This window comes from Lathyrus oleraceus, chromosome 7 (genome assembly GCF_024323335.1).
Source record: "Lathyrus oleraceus cultivar Zhongwan6 chromosome 7, CAAS_Psat_ZW6_1.0, whole genome shotgun sequence".
Classification (NCBI taxonomy): Eukaryota; Viridiplantae; Streptophyta; class Magnoliopsida; order Fabales; family Fabaceae; genus Lathyrus; species Lathyrus oleraceus.
In genome coordinates this window covers 75,635,197-75,653,037 of record NC_066585.1, presented here as the reverse complement: position 1 = coordinate 75,653,037, position 17,841 = coordinate 75,635,197, and the positions used below count along the sequence as shown (strand labels likewise).

At 38.3% G+C, this 17,841-nt stretch overlaps 1 non-coding gene across 1 annotated transcript; it reads left to right on the top strand.

The window, feature by feature from the left end:
* Window positions 1-16,398: 16,398 nt before the first annotated feature.
* On the top strand, window positions 16,399-16,505 carry LOC127108673 (small nucleolar RNA R71). The gene has a single exon (XR_007796196.1). It is a non-coding gene; the product is annotated as a small nucleolar RNA R71 (small nucleolar RNA).
* The last annotated feature ends 1,336 nt before the right edge of the window (window positions 16,506-17,841 follow it).

Sequence of the window (17,841 nt, the reverse complement as noted above, 5' to 3'; positions counted from 1 at the left end):
TAATAAGGAAACCGTAGAAAAAAAAGAACCTTATGTACCTCCACCGCCTTACAAACCACCTATCCCTTATCCTCAAAGGCTAATTAAAACCAAAGACGCAGGCCAATTTAAAAAATTTGTTGACTTACTGAAACAATTAAACGTCACAATCCCTTTTACAGAAGCTATTACACAAATGCCCTCATATGCTAAGTTCTTAAAAGAAATTTTATCTAATAAAAGGAAACTTGAAGATAACGAAACTGTTACACTCACTGCTGAGTGTAGCGCAATAATCCAAAATATGCCTCCTAAACTTAAAGATCCTGGTAGTTTTTCTATACCCTGTCATATAGGAAAATTTGTCATAGACAAAGCTTTATGCGATTTAGGAGCCGGTATTAGTGTTATGCCCTTGTCCATATGCAAGAAACTTGAAATGGGAGAATTAAGACCAACTAAAATGTCGGTGCAATTAGCGGATCGTTCCGTTAGATATCCCATAGGAATTCTTGAAAACGTTCTCGTGCGCATAGGTCAATTCTACATTCCACCGATTTTATAATTATGGACATAAGAGAAGATGAAGTTACCCCCATTATATTGGGAAGACCCTTCTTAGCAACCGCCAGTGCTATCATAGACGTAAAACGAGGACGACTCACTTTCGAAGTAGGAGAAGAGAAAATTGAGTTTATTCTTTCCCAATTTTTGAAAGCACCTGCAATAGAAGACACATGTTACTTCATGGATATCATCGATGAATGCATAAAAGAAACAGAATTAGAAAATGACGATTTGTCCGACTATCATGTAGAAGACAGACTGAACCAATGTTTAGCAATAACATCAGATCCTACACAATGCCTTAAGAAACCAACCCTCGACCTGAAAACACTTCCCAAAAATCTGAGATATGAATTCCTAGACCTAGAACTTGAACGACCAGTAATAGTCAATGCAGACCTAGGAAAACTTGAAACCAAAAAACTCCTACATATCTTAAGAAAATATCCAACCGCATTAGGATACGACATCACCGATCTTAAAGGGATAAGTCCTTCTATTTGTATGCACCGCATCATGCTAGAAGAAGACTGTAAGACTTCTAGGGAACATCAGAGGAGACTAAACCCGATCATGAGTGAGGTAGTGAAGAAGGAAGTAACGAAGTTATTAGAGGCAGGTATCATATATCCTATATTCGATAGCAAATGGGTTAGTTCTGTACACGTAATACCAAAGAAAGGAGGTATAACAGTGATCGAAAATGAAAAAGGAGAAACTATAACCAAACGAATTGAATCGGGATGGAGAATATGCATTGATTATAGAAAGCTAAACAAAGCAACCCGAAAAGATCATTTTCCTCTACCATTCATAGACCAGATGTTAGAACGACTAGCCAAGCATTCTCATTTCTGCTATCTGGACGGTTACTCAGGTTTCTTTCAAATACCAATTCATCCTGATGACCAAGAAAAGACAACGTTCACATGTCCTTTTGGTACCTTCGCTTATCGACGAATGTCGTTTGGCTTGTGCAATGCTCCTGCAACTTTCCAAAGGTGCATGATGGCAATATTCGCCGATTTTCTCGAAAGCATCATGGAAGTCTTTATGGATGACTTTTCCGTATGCGGGCAAAGTTTCGAAGAATGTGTTGAGAACCTCGAAAGAGTTCTTATACGATGTGTAAAAGTAAACCTAGTACTTAATTGGGAAAAATGTCACTTTATGGTACAAGAAGGAATTGTTTTAGGACACATCATATCAAATAGAGGAATTGAAGTAGACAAAGCCAAAATAGAAGTAATCGAAAACCTTCAACCTCCAAAAACTGTGAGGGAAATACGAAGCTTCTTAGGACATGCCGGTTTTTACCGACGATTCATTAAAGATTTCTCTAAAATAACTAAACCTTTAACCGAATTATTAATGAAAGACGCTGAATTCATCTTCGACAATAAATGTTTAGAAGCATTTCAAACACTTAAACAAGCATTGATCTCCGCGCCCATAATGCAGACCCCAGATTGGAATGAACCTTTCAAAATAATGTGTGACGCAAGTGACTACGCCGTAGGCGCTGTTTTAGGACAACGAAAGGATAAAAAACTTCACGTCATATATTATGCGAGTAGAACTCTAGATGAAGCGCAAATGAATTACGCCACGACCGAGAAAGAACTTTTAGCAGTAGTATTTGCACTAGATAAATTTCGTTCCTACTTGGTCGGAGCTAAAATAATCATTTACACTGATCACGCTGCCATTAAGTACCTCTTAACAAAAAAGGACGCTAAACCAAGACTCCTAAGGTGGATCTTGTTGCTACAAGAATTTGATTTGGAAATCAAAGATAAAAAAGGAACTGAAAACGTAGTAGCAGATCACCTCTCTAGACTCGAAAACCTGGAACCGGAAAGAACATCGATCAATGATGATTTCTCGTACGATAAACTTATAGCTAATTTGGAAGAAAATAGAGCTGACAAACAGGTAGAGACCACCTTGGTTGTATGCGTTACACCATGGTACACTGATTTTGTCAATTATTTAGCCGCCGGAGTGGTTCCACTTGATTTATCCTACCAACAAAAGAAACGATTCTTCCATGACATAAAACATTATTACTGGGACGACCCTTTACTTTTCAAAAGAGGCTCCAATGGTATTTTCCGTCGCTGTATACCTGAAGAAGAGGTAGAAAGTATAATCCAACATTGTCATTCCGCTCCTTATGGTGGACATGCAAGTACATCCAAAACCTGCTCTAAAATCCTACAAGCCGGTCTTTATTGGCCAAACATATGGAAGGATGTGCATACCGCTGTCAAGAAATGCGATAGGTGTCAACGCACAGGAAACATATCTAGACGTGACGAAATGCTACAAAAAGGCATTTTGGAAGTAAAAATTTTCGATGTGTGGGGAATAGATTTCATGGGACCTTTTCCACCTTCTTTTGGTAACAAGTACATACTCGTAGCGGTTGACTACGTATCAAAATGTATTGGGGCTATAGCTTCTCCAACAAACGACACACGAGTAGTAATTAAACTCTTTAAGAATATAATCTTTCCAAGATTTGGTGTCCCAAGAATAGTCGTCAGTGACGGTGGATCTCATTTCATATCTAAGATACTCGAAAAATTATTGTTTAAGTATGGTGTAAAACATCGAGTAGTAACACCTTACCATCCTCAAACTAGTGGACAAGTGGAAGTGTCTAATAGAGAAATTAAACAGATATTGGAAAAAACTGTCGCTACATCGAGGAAAGATTGGTCATCAAAATTACCCGAAGCTTTATGGGCATATCGAACCGCTTACAAAACTCCCATATGAACAACCCCATTTAAGCTTATTTATGGTAAATCGCGTCACCTCCCAGTGGAGCTAGAACATAAGGCCTATTGGGCTATTAAAAATTTAAATTTAAACTATAAGGCTGCCGGGCAAAAGCGAATTCTAGATGTAAACGAATTAGAGGAACTTAGACAAGACGCATACGAAAATGCCAAAATCTACAAGGAAAGAACGAAAAAATGGCATGATAAACGTATATCAAGGAAAACTTTCAAACAAGGCGATGTAGTCCTATTGTTTAACTCTAGACTTAAGTTATTCCCAGGAAAACTACGCTCTAGGTGGTCTGGCCCTTTCCAAGTCACTAATGTCTTTACTAGTGGGGCTGTAGAAATTAAAGGAAAATCCATTGAATCATTTATCGTAAACGGGCAGCGTCTAAAACATTATCATTATGCTGAAAACAATGAAGACTCGCAAGTCCTACACTTAGACGTATTGTCTCCAAAATTAATGGATTAACATTTAATAGTTTTATGTCGAGCTTGCGACATTAAACAAAGCGCTTCGTGGGAGACAACCCACAAATTTTTATTTTTCTTTGATTATTCTTTTGATTTTATTTAGTTTTCATTCTTCATTTTCTCTATATTATTAAATTTTTCTTCTTTTCTTCTTTCGGCATCTGGCCAAATCCTGACTAAAATTCTTGTTTTTCTTTTCTTTAGTGAACACTAACCTGATGGCACATATTGATCACATGGGTATTAATTTCCGAGGGAGAGCTCAGAGACAAAAATTTGAAGAACTTGCTGAGAGAGAGATGCACCCAAATTTTTATGCTGATGATTGTGCAATGACCGTACTTGGGCTAAGAGATAGTGTCCTATATCTGCTGAGTCAAATAGGGTGGGAAACCACTCCTATTCGGAGACAATTTGTTACTTACCGGAGGCTAACTCTAGAATTCCTTAGCTCCCTAATTTATTTACCGAACCATGGAAAAGGAATAAACCGAGGTTTCATTCAATTCAGGATGTTCAATATGGAGTATCAGTATAACATTAGAGAATTTACTAACCTCTTAGGGTTCCCTACTTCTTTTGACGCATTCACCATGAGCCAAGAAGACCTCTTTGAATATCGAGAGCTTGAGCATTTTTGGGGAAGTTTGACGGGAAATGACGAACCTGAGGAACATGAGTTTCTTTCTGGAAACATACATAACCCAACTTTTCGTTATTTCCACAAGATCCTAGCATACACTCTTTTTGGAAAAAGATCAAACATTACCACAATATCACGTGATGAACTTTTCATAATATTTTGTGCTTCCCAGAATCGTCCAGTGAATTGTGCCACTTATATGTTGGCGAGTTTCGACCTCCTTATTCAAGATGACCGTGCACCGATTCAAATAGGAGGATTGATAACTATGATTGCTAATGCTATTGGATTGCACCAACCCATGCTTGATTTGAACCCTTTTTGTGGTATTCAGCCTATGAATATACTTTTCCTTTTCAACACTATGTTTATAGGAAACCTTGGACCTGAAGAGTTTGAACTATTAATTAACAACCAAGCTTCTTACCTATTCACCATGCCTAGCCCGATGACTAGTGTCCATAACCGAAATAATTGGCTCTACAACCTGGATGGAATACCTTCTCTTATTAGATCTGTTGAAACCATCCAAGATTATAAGATTCTTGACAACCAGATTCCTAATGCTGAGTCTGATCCGCAGACACCAACTGGTTACCATGATGCTGCCTCTCCACCTCATCCTATCCCGTCCGCAGAATCGACAGTACCTGATCTTAGACATCATATGCCCGGAACTGATTATAATACCGCTATTCAAGCTTTGATGTCAGAACAAGATGCCATTAGAGAAGAGTGAACTATGATGGGACATGAATTTATGGAATACATGAGTAGAATGACAAATCAATTTCACGAGTTGCTACACTGTGTCAATTCCTTTGCTCCTCCGACGAGAGATTCTACAAGTGGCTAGAAGAATTGCAGTTAACTAGTTTTAGCCTTAGGAAATTTATAGTTTCGTTTGACAATTTTTTTAATCTTAGGATTTATTTTTCGCATGTTTTATTTTATCTTCGGTCAAATATTACATTATGTTTATTTTTATGAAGCAACTGGCATTATTGGTTAAATTAAATTTCATTTTGATTTATGCACTGTCTAAAATTACCAATGATGATATATATTGTATGCTACTACTTACATGGCTTATTAGAGAATATATATATATATATATATATATATATATATATATATATATATATATATATATATATATATATATATATATATATATATATATATTCTATGGTGTAGTAAAGTAGCCTTCATGGCAATTCAAAAAGAAAAAAAAGAAAAAATAAAATAATTTAAAAACATAAAAAAATAAAAAAATAATAAAACAAAACACGCATGCTGTCACGAACGTTTTGACCGTGCATGATCAGAGGCGTGACGAGCGTAACGCATGCTGTCATGGTCGCCACACCCCCATGACGCCCGTCACGCATGCTGTCACGAACGTGACAACCTGCTTTCTCGTAAAATGTTTTTGACCGTTGTCACGACCGTTACTCCCCTTTTCAATTCACCTTTATTCTATTCATCTCACCTCTTTATCCCCATTCAACTCACCTCTCTATCCACATTAATTTTTTCTCACCCACTTCTCTTCCCAATTTCAAAACTCTTCCTATAAATACCTTCACTACATTTCTTCCTACACCACATCATTCCATTCTATACAAAAAAAAAATTCATCCTTTTTTCCTTTCTCCCTTTTTTCTACCTACCACTCAAAATGGCGGAGAACCAACATCAAGTGCAATTTGGAAATATTATTTTCCGATCTGAAGATAGTAACTATCAACGGGAGCAGTTTGTTCGTTTCCAGGAACGCGGTGTCACATCTACCAGGTACCCAGATTTCAATTGCTTACAAGAATTAGGATTACATCAAGGTGTGCAATGGCTGCTTAGGCTATCCAATTTAACTTTTCTGTGCACACAAAATCACCCAACATACCCATCACTCACCCTGGAGTTTTTAAGCTCTTATTCATACACCACTCCAACCGGTGAGGACGAGTACTTAACCGGTGTCGCAAAATTTTGTATGTTCAACACTGAGTACGCACTATCTCAAGAAAAGTTGAGTGTCATGCTACATTTTCCTGAAGGAGACCACGTCCACCCAAGAATCCCTCCAAACTCAGAGTGGAACACGGTCGCATTCGAACTTTTTGGAAAAATATCTGGTGTGGTAACCACCAATTGGGATGCATTACTTGTTTCACACATACACAACCCCACTATCCGGTATTTTGTCCGTATTTTGCAAAACACCGTCTTTGGAAGAGCCAACAACAGCAAAGTTAACGCGAAAGAATTATTCTTCCTACACTGCATCTTTTCAACAGATACAAAGGTAAACTCCGCCTCTTTCTTACTTCACCATATCCGTACCCTTTGTGCTCGAGACAATCAACCTTTTGTGATTGGAGGATTAATAACCACAATCGCACTCGGTTTAAATTTAGGGGACCGACTTCAGAATTTGCAATCTTTGCCACCCCTGTTTATGGATATCAGCTATTGTCGCTCCTGCCGCTTAATCAAAAATAGGATAGGCGGGAATTATTATCTTATGGTGAATAACCAAGAAATCCCAAGCGTCGTTATGCCCAACATTGCACTCACCGATGTTACTAACCCCAACAGATTCATCTACGATTTGAATGCTCCCAAACCTACCATGCCTACACAAGCAAACCCGCCCCCAGACGAGTTTGATGAAATGGAGCAAGGTGATGAAGGTCCTGAACAACATTCGGTCCCACATAATCCTTCCGATAATGTAGCTGGTCCATCTTCCCGACGTCGTCGAAGAAGAAGGTCTGCAACAAATGATGACATCATGGATGCTATTGAACATCAAGCCCAACGGCTTGATGCCATGCATGCGCAGAATAACGAAGTAATGCAACTGATGCGCCAGATGCAACAACAACAACAAGAGAGGAATGCAATAACCGACCAGTGGTTCACTGACTTGCTTAACAGGTTTGATGACTTGGCAGTACGTGAACGATCACCAGGTCCACAAATAAGAGGACGCAGGCAGAATTGAGTTTGGGTTCCATTTTTTCCTTTTTTTTGCTTTTTTTTGAAACATTGGGGACAATGTTTCATTTAAGTGTAGGGGGAAAACTTTGTTTCAGTTATGTTTATTTCCCTTTCAAGTATGTTATTTCCCTTTCAATAATAAATTTTTTTTTTATTAAGTCAAGTCCCTAGTGTGAAAATTTTTATTATCTATTCTCCTCAATTTTCTTGAGCCATAACAAAATTCAACACACTCAGTAAGTATAAAGGTTGCCTATTTTATAAAACTTGAGTGAAATTAAGACAAAATTATTACCGCCCCAACACTCTAAAAACCTCAGCATGTTAGATCAGCTTAAGTACCTATTATATCAATTCCTTGAACTTTTAGTTCTATAGTAACCCCGAGTAGTTTATACGAGAAGTCGGCACCATCTTAATAGCAAACTACGTGGAGAGCCGATGAATACAAGTGAATGATTCCCAAAACAACATATTAAAAATCAGGAAATGCACTAATTAAGTTAGGTGATCCTTACCCGATCATTTAATCCAAAGGTTGCGGACCCTACAAAAACATAGTATGAACGAACCATTGTGAGTTGGTTCAGCGGTTTCTGGTGCTGAACTTGGTAGGGCGGACTACGGTCCGATCCCCCGCAATTTGCAATAGACTAAATAAAGAAGTTATCCAACTTATGTACCAGAACTTCTAACTAAAAGGGGATCAGAATCGCTAACCGGTTACTCCACTATGTGCGCGAAAAGATAAAGGGCTTAATGTGATTTCGCTCGAATGAAAACGGGTAAAATAAGAGCAAAAGAACTAGGCTGAGCTATAATAGCATGACTCGAACTGGTTTGCATAAGGTGGGGTTATCTAGTGTTGTTACGATAGTTTTTGATGTTAAGATTAAACTCAGGTTATTTCTAAATGAGATTTACTTACAACCTATTACGAATTGATGTGTGTTTGGAAATTTCATCTTGCTTGAGGACAAGCAAAAGTCTAAGTGTGGGGGAGTTTGATAACATGAAACTATATCACATTTTTAGACTTGATTTAATTAAATTATATCGTTATTTGATTCAATTTATTTTATATTATTCGATATTACTCGGTATTTTCTTATTATTTATTTCAGGTATCATTATTTAAAGCACGTGTGAAAAAGAAAGAAGAGGGGTGCAAAAAGAGGATTTTCTAGGAAAAGCAGCAAGCTGAAGCACCAAAGCGCAACCCACGTTTGGAACAAAGGAAATGGCTGTCACGACCGCCACGAGCACATGCCGAGCACCACGACCCAGTGTTACGACCGTAACACATAGTGTGACGGACGTCACACATCCCATCCTATATTTTAGGCTTTACGTGCGTAACGGAGTAGATGGTTTTCCCTAAATCTTCTCCTGCACTCGTAGACGTTTTGAATGACACTGAAGACCCATTCTAGGAAACGGTTATTTTGAGAGGTGAATATAAATAGACCTCACAAAAGCCAATGGGAGCTCTCTCTGCTCCGTACTATTTTTCCAGCAATATTTTTCCAGCACTCTAAATTTTCAAGCAATTTATTTTCTTTTTTTTTCTAGTTTAATTTCCGAAGCATACAATTTATTTTCTCACGATAGTTTCTACACCGGAAATTATTGTGTAATTTTTATTGGATCTAACCTTACGTTAGATCATAGTATTTTATTTCCTTGTTTTTACTTTCCTATCTGATTGAGAATTGTGAAGAACAAATCCAACCGACTTGTGGTGGTGTGTTCGAGCATCGAAGCTAGGAGATAAAATCCAGAATTCTAGTATTTTTCCAGGTTCATTAATTAATTGATTTATTGTTTTAATTTACATATGCTTTGTTCTGCTGTTTATATATATTGTTTGTTTGATATGGTCGTATTTATGCATGATTATTGTTTGTGCATGTTTATCATGTCTGGCTAATTAATTTAGATATCGGTGTGTAAAGTAAGCGGAATAAAGGAATTCAAATTGAGTTGGTTTTAAATTTATTTCAAAATATAGTCACTCTTTTTCTGGTCTCAATTTGCAGAGTTAATACCAAGGTTTTTGTACGAGAGTAAAAGACATAAAGAAGTTAAAATCAATAGAACGACGGTTTGAGTTTTTAACTGGACAGTGTAAATTGAACATTAACTTTAAATCAGGGCGAAAGCAATTTTTAAGGTTAATTAAATTCTAATCATTTTCAAAAATTATTTTTAAAAGTTAAATGTGAGGACGAGAGTTAAGCATTTAAGTTTAATCATATAATCTAAGTCAACAGAGCGAGAGTTTGAGACGAGGGTGTTTAAACGGTTAGTATTTTCTCAAAAGGAGTTTCTATAGATTCTATTATTTTCAAAAAGTGATTTTAGATTTAACGAAATAGTGAGAGTGTATGTTAAAATATAAATTCATAGTCTAATTCAACTGAGCGAGAGTTTGAGGAAAAGACTTTTAATTAATAGTGTCTACTGAAAAGACTTATTTTAAAATTAAGAAAAAGACCAACGAAGATTTGATTCCCTAATTACGACGAACTACATACTGATATCCATATAATTTGATATTTTATCTAGATCCAAATTTAGTTTTACTTTTCCCCTAATCATTAAAGTACCATCCGCCTTAGCTTTACGCAGTAACCCTAGAAAAACGGTAGATCGATTCATTAAGTCCCTGTGGGATCGATATCTTTTAAAACTACGCGATTAGACTGTGCACTTGCAGTTAGTACCCCGATAGACTCATAAAGTCGCGATCAGAGGGCTCACATGACTTTTGCAGGAATAACTTGCATGATTTTCCACTTTATTTATGGGATACCCCCTGGAGGTTTCATTCCGATTACCTGTACTGACTCACTTTCTTTGATGGTGTTTAGCTTGGGAGGATCCCTGGGTTTCCCATTCCTTTAATTGCTGTTACCTCGGATCTTCATCCGTGTGGTACTTTTACATTTTCCTGCATTTTACTGCTTTCCTAGCTGGAAGACCTCGATAGGAGGCAATGTTTTTGTGTGTTTATTTTTTACAGGTTCCTTCGTCCAGGACTGCCTTTTTGCATGAGCATCCCAAACCCTAACCCTTCATTGATTTTTCTTCTCCTAAACACACGTTTACTCCTTCTACTACAAGTGAGTAAGTCTCCAAAGGTCGAGCATCCGGTAGATTGTGTAGTAACGTCGTTCATCCAAAACCTAATCCATAACCCCGTAGTTAGCCGAACTACGGCTTGCTCTGATTCTCATTCCAGATGAGATACGTAGGCATAAGACGCGATTTCTTAGCGAGCACACATCCCCCAAACCCATAGGTCAGCCGAGCTACGAAGACTCTGATTCTCATATTCAGATGAGATACGTATGCAGTGGATGCGACATCCGCGCGAGTCATTTTCATTTAACCCCTTTTTAGTAAATAGCACAAGATAAACTCACACCCTTTAGACAAGAACTACAAAAGTGGACCCCGTAGAGTACTACGGATGCGTAGGGGTGCTAATACCTTCCCTTCGCATAACCGACTCCCGAACCCAAGATTTGGTTGCGAGACCTTGTCTTTTCCTTTCCTCTTTTCAGGTTTACTTCGAGCGTTTCCTTTCCCTCCTTTGGGATAAATAACGCACGGTGGTGACTCTTCTGTCATTTTCTTTCGCCGGTTGTTTTTTCGCACACTGTATTTTTCAGGTTGCGACACCATCTGGTCCAGAGTATGGGTCATAGTCGAATGAACTCAGGAACTCTAATGTCAGGTTCATGTAGGTGTTACTCAAGTCGTTAGCAAACTCGTCCCAGTGAAGCTGGTGGCTAAGGAATCGGATACCCGACTCAATGCCCAGTGCCTCCATACAGTGCTGAGCAGGATAACGTGTGGGCGCCATAGGGCGTTGATAGAGAGCGATGCATCGCTCTCTCTGAGCATTATCTCTATAGGCCACGTGCATATCGTCGAAATCCTGCATCCTGCAAAAGTTAGGAAAGTGATCCTGAAAATACAAACCATTCAAATTTTTAGTCTCGATGAAAAATATGATAAAATAAAATAAAATTAAATGAATGCGAAAAAGTAAAATGAAAAACCATGGGTTGCCTCCCACGCAGCGCTTGTTTTACGTCATTAGCTTGACGATTAGAATTTATACACCTGTAGTAGTAGGAATTGGTGGATCAATCAGGGTGTGGCTTGAGTAGTATGCTGGAATGTCTCCTCCTTCGTAGAGCTTCAGTCTTTGTCCATTTATAATGAATGGACTACAGGTTTTGTTCTTGATTTCTACGGCTCCGGATCTTAGAATCTTGGATACTTGGAAGGGGCCAGTCCATCTTGAGCGTAGCTTTCCAGGGAAGAGTCATAACCTAGAGTTGAAAAGGATAACAGGATCGCCTATATTAAAGTCTTTCTTTACTATTATTTTGTCGTGATAGGCTTTTGTTCTCTCTTTGTATATTTTTGCATTCTCGTAGGCAGATTGCCTAAGTTCTTCTAGTTTATGAATGTCTAGGGTACGTTTTTCTCCAGCGGCTAGGTAGTTCAAATTCAAAGTTTTAATGGCCCAATAGGCCTTATGCTCTAATTCGAACGGTAAGTGACTGGATTTTCCATAGACTAGTTGGTAAGGAGTAGTTCCTGTAGGGGTTTTGAAAGCGGTTTTATACGCCCATAGTGTTTCTTGAAGCTTCTGAGACCAGTCTCTCCTAGAAATAGAAACAATTTTCTCTAGGATTTGTTTTATCTCCCTATTGGATACTTCTACTTGGCCACTAGTTTGTGGATGGTATGGTGTTGCTACTCTATGCCTAACTCCATATTTTCTTAAAAGTTTGTCAAATATCCTTGATATGAAGTGTGATCCTCCATCGCTTATGACTAAACGAGGTGTTCCAAATCTAGGGAATATATAGTTTTTAAATAGTTTGATCACTACCCTAATGTCATTTGTGGGAGCAGCTATAGCTTCAATCCACTTAGACACATAGTCTACAGCTACTAAGATATACATGTTTCCTAAGGATGGCGGGAAAGGTCCCATGAAATCTATACCCCATACGTCGAAGAGTTCTACTTCCTGAATGTTTCTTAGAGGCATTTCATCACATCGTGAAATGTTTCTAGTGCGTTGGCATCTATCACATTTGACAATGCAAGCATAGACATCACGCCACATGGTAGGCCAGAATAGACCAGCTTGAAGAATCTTGGCGTATGTCTTAGAGGTGCTCACATGTCCACCATAAGGTGCAGAATGACAATGCTCGATAATACTATTTACCTCTTCTTCCGGAACGCAACGGCGAAAAATGCCATCTTTACCCCTTTTGAAAAGGAGCGGTTCGTCCCAATAGAAGTTTCTCACATCGTGGAAGAATTTCTTCTTGCGGTGGTAGTCAAGATCAGGGGGTACTATATCAGCAGCTAGGTAATTAACGAAATCTGCATACCAGGGTACGTTACTTATTGCTAAGGAATTTTGGGAGTGCTCATCATGGCCTAGGTTATTATCTTCAATGGTTTCTAGTCTAGCTATCAGTCTATCATAGGCGAAATCATCATTTATGGGTACTAGTTCTGGTTTTAGATGTTCTAGCCTAGAAAGGTGATTGGCTACTACATTTTCAGTGCCTTTTTTTTATCTCTTATATCTAAATCAAACTCTTGTAGTAATAGAATCCATTGGAGTAACCTGGGCTTGGCATCTTTTTTACTTAATAGGTAACGAATGGCAGCATGATCGGTGTAAACTATAATTTTTGCTCCTACTAGATAAGATCTAAATTTGCTTATAGCGAAAACTACAACGAGTAATTCTTTTTCAGTTGTTGCGTAGTTAAGTTGGGCAGCGTCTAGGTTTCTACTGGCATAATAAATGGCATGTAATTTTTTATCTTTCCTTTGTCCTAGAACGGCTCCAACTGCGTAATCACTAGTATCGCACATTATCTCAAAAGGTTCTGACCAATCGGGTGGTTTCATAATGGGTGCTGATACTAATGCTTATTTTAAAAGATTAAATGCGTCATTACATTTTTCATCGAAAATGAATTCGACATCTTTCATTAAAAGTCCAGTTAAAGGTTTAGTTATTTTGGAGAAGTCCTTAATAAAATGCCGGTAGAATCCAGCGTGTCCAAGAAAGCTTCGGACTTCTCTGATGGTTTTTGGTGGTTTTAGGTTTTCTATAACTTTTATTTTAGCTCTATCTACCTCTATACCTTTTTCAGAAACTATATGTCCTAAAACAATTCCTTCGGTCACCATGAAATGACACTTTTCCCAGTTTAGCACGAGGTTCACCTCCACGCATCTCTCCAGGATTTTCTCAAGGTTAGCAAGGCAATTGTGGAAATCAAATCCGCAAACCGAGAAATCATCCATAAACACTTCCATTATACCATCTAGGTAATCTGCAAAGATTGACATCATGCAGCGTTGGAAAGTGATTGGGGCATTACAGAGGCCGAATGGCATTCGTCTGTAGGCAAAAGTTCCACAAGGGCATGTAAAGGTAGTTTTTTCTTGATCTTCGGGGTGGATAGGTATTTGGAAGAATCCAAAGTATCCATCTAGATAGCAAAAGTAAGAGTGTCTGGCTAGACGCTCCAATATCTGGTCTATAAATGGTAAAGGGAAATGATCCTTCCTGGTTGCTTTATTTAATTTTCTATAATCTATACACATCCGCCATCCTCATTCTAAACGTTTTGCTACATGCTCGCCTTTATCGTTTTGCACGACTGTGATGCCTCCCTTTTTAGGTACTACATGCACAGGGCTCACCCACTTACTATCCGAGATCTGATAGATTATACCTGCCTCAAGTAACTTAAGAACTTCCTTTTTAACAACATCCCTCATTATAGGGTTTATTCTTCTCTGATGTTCCCTGGAGGGTTTTGAATCTTCTTCGAGCGAAATCCGATGCATGCACACGGATGGGCTTATACCTTTCAGGTCAAAGATATTATATCCTAGAGCTGAGGGATATCTTCGTAAAACGTCTAAAAGTGGGTTCGTTTCCTCTTGGCTCAAGGTAGCACTGACTATAACCGGACGATTCATCTTTTCATCGAGGAATTCATATCTCAGGTTCTTAGGCAGTTCCTTAAGTTCTAAGGTTGGTTTCTTAGGGCATGGCATAGGATCTGGAGTAAGGGATAAACATTCGTAAAGGTTATCATCGATGTAGGGTTTCTTAAAGTCATCATCTTCCATTATGAGGGTTGATGGTAACTTAATTGTTTTTATAATTTCTTCTTGTTCTAATTCTCTAACACATTCATCAATGACATCTAAGGCATATCACGCGTCTCCCATCACAGGTGCCATAAGAAATTTCGAAAGTATAAATTCTATTTTCTCGTCACCTACCTCAAATGTCAACTTTCCTTTCTTGACATCTATTATGGCTCCTGCAGTAGATAAGAATGGTCTACCTAGAAGGATTGGTATATCATTGTCCTCTTTGATGTCCATGACAACAAAATCAGTAGGGATAAATAACTGACCTATCCTAACCGGAACATCTTCTAAGATGCCTATCGGATACTTAACAGATCTATCGGCTAACTGAAGTGACATCTTAGTGGGTTGTAATTCTCCTAAGTTTAACCTCTCACAAACTGCTAAAGGCATCAAGCTCACACTAGCTCCTAAGTCTAGAAAAGCTTTTTCGATGACATGACTTCCCAAAAGACAAGGAATGGAGAAATTTCCAGGATCTTTATCTTTTTTGGCTAATTTATTCTCGGAAATAGCATTACATTCCAAAGGCTTCGGATCGTCAAGTCTACGTTTGTTGGTAAGGATGTCTTTGAGAAACCTTGCATAAGAAGGTATTTGGGTGATGGCCTCTATGAAAGGGATTTCTACATGAATTTTTTCTATAACTTTAATAAATTTTTGATACTGTTTATTGATCTGGGTTTGTTTGATTCTTTGCGGATATGGTATAGGTGGTTTATATGGCGGGGGTGGTACGTAAGTTTTATCTTTAGGTTCTTCTCCTTTTTCTCAACCTTCCTGGTTTTCAGATTCCTCTGGTTCCTTTACTTCGTCCATGGGTTTGGTACATTCCTTAGAAGTTTTGGGTTCACTCAATCTAGGGTTTGGTGGCTCATCATAAGCGTTCCCACTTCGTAGGGTAATGGCATTGGCTTGACCTCTCGGATTTTGTTGAGGTTGTCCAGGGAACTGTCCTCCAGGTGTAGTCTGAGGGGCTTGGTTTAAAGCTACCTGAGAGATCTGGGTTTAAGCATCTTAGTATGAGTAACTATTTGGTCAACCTTGGTTCCTAACTGAGTAATCAATTCGTTAACATGAATGTTCTGGTTCATGAACTCCTTGTTTTGTTGGGTTTGAGCGGTGATAAAATTTTCCATAATTTTCTCAAGGCTCGACTTCAGTGGCACATGTTGCATAGGTTGATTTGATCTTAGGGCTTGATAACTAGGTCTCGGAGGTGCATTATTTTGGATAGGATTATTGTTTTTATAGGAGAAGTTTGGGTGATTCCTCCATCCAGGGTTATAGGTATTCGAATATGGGTTCCCTTGGGTGTAGTTCACTTGCTCATAGTGGGTTTTGTTTAATAGAATGCATTCTGCAGATTGGTGACCTTTGGTTCCACATATCTCATAATCCGATGAAACTGCGGCTACAGTATTCGGGTTTATGCACATATGGTCGACCTTAAGGGCTAATGCGTCCATTTTAGCTTGCATCATGTCTATAGAGCTTAGTTCATGCACTCCTTCTTGGGCTTCCTTCTTCTCAATTGTAGCCCGTTCGACTCCCCATGATTGATGGTTTTGAGCCATATCTTCGATGAGGGCACTAGCTTCAGGATAAGGTTTGTTCATCAGAGCACCGCCTGCGGCAACTTCGATGGTCATCTTGGTGTTATAGTGAAGTCCATTATAGAAGGTCTGAATGATTAACCAATTTTCTAAACCATGATGTGGGCATGCTCGTAACAACTCTTTATATCTCTCCCAAGCTTCGAACATCGATTCTCCTTGGTTTTGGGTAAATCTAGTTATATGGTTTCGAAGAACAACAGTCTTACTCGGGGGAAAATATCTAGCAAGAAAAACTCTTCTAATATTATCCCAAGTCGTAATGGAATTGGGTGGAAGGGAATCTAACCATGATAGGGCTTTGTCTCTGAGGGAAAAAGGGAATAATCTTAAACGTATTGCCTCAGGAGAAGCTCCATTGGTTTTAAAAGTGTCTGCTAATTAAAGAAATATTTTTAAATGTTGGTTTGGGTTCTCAGTAGCGAGACTTGCGAATTGTCTTTGTTGTACTAGTTGCAACAGGGAGGGTTTAAGTTCAAAATTATTAGCTGGGATGGTTGGGTTTACTATACTAGAACTAGGTTCTTCGTTAGATGGTTGAGCGAAATCCTTAAGAGGTATTTGGTTTTGATCTTCGGCCATAGCTCTCTTAATTCAATGAAAGAATAAACGTGCGCGAGCGTAACGTTCAGGTTCTGCCAGAGGGTATACTAAGCTTAAACTTCCGGTGCTGCGAGTTCTTCGCATTGACCGGCGGGTAATAGCCTAAGTCTAAACGATATAACAACAGGTAAATGAAATTTGACGAAATTGTTCCCCGGAAACGGCGCCAAAAATTTGATGCGTGCTTTTCGCAAGTATACGAACGCGTCAGAGTAATATAAAAGATCCGTCGAATCCACAGAGACCAAGTGTCAATCTATCGTTATCTATTGTTATGGTGTTTGTCAAAGGCAAACGAATTAGGTGTTTTTAGAGTGTGCAATGAAAAGTAAAGTATTGAATAAAGTTCAATTAATAAAGACAGGGTCGAATGTAATTCACATAATCAATTAATAATCCAAGTACTTGCTAATAAAACTACTTATGGACAGTGTTTCCTACTTTGAAAAGAACCAATTTAACGGGAACTGTCGCTTTCGCGTATTCAGAACCAAGTTATACTCCCTAATCAAACCCTCTTATTGTCACTTATAAAAAGGCGCGCATTGCGTTAGAGTAGTAAACCTATTTTTAAGAAATATAGTATCTTGACTAAGTTGAAAAGTATTTTAACCTGGATTTCTTAACCAAAAGAGGTTCCCACGAACCAGACTCTAAACTTATAAACGCGTCCGAAAATAGTTTTAAAATCTCTTTTCTTCTTAAGTTAAAAACTCATAATGAACTAAACAAAGCGCTTTCGCTGTTTTTGAAATAGTTAAAAACAATTAAGTTTAAAAAGACGTTGGACGACTTTCGATCTTACCCAACGAAAATTATGTGCGGGAAAACTTAAGTTGAAAGTTAAAATAGCCCTTAAGTGTTTCAACGAACAATTGTACGGATTATCGGTTCAATTACGATCCTTACATTCTAACCTTATAGATTTAGT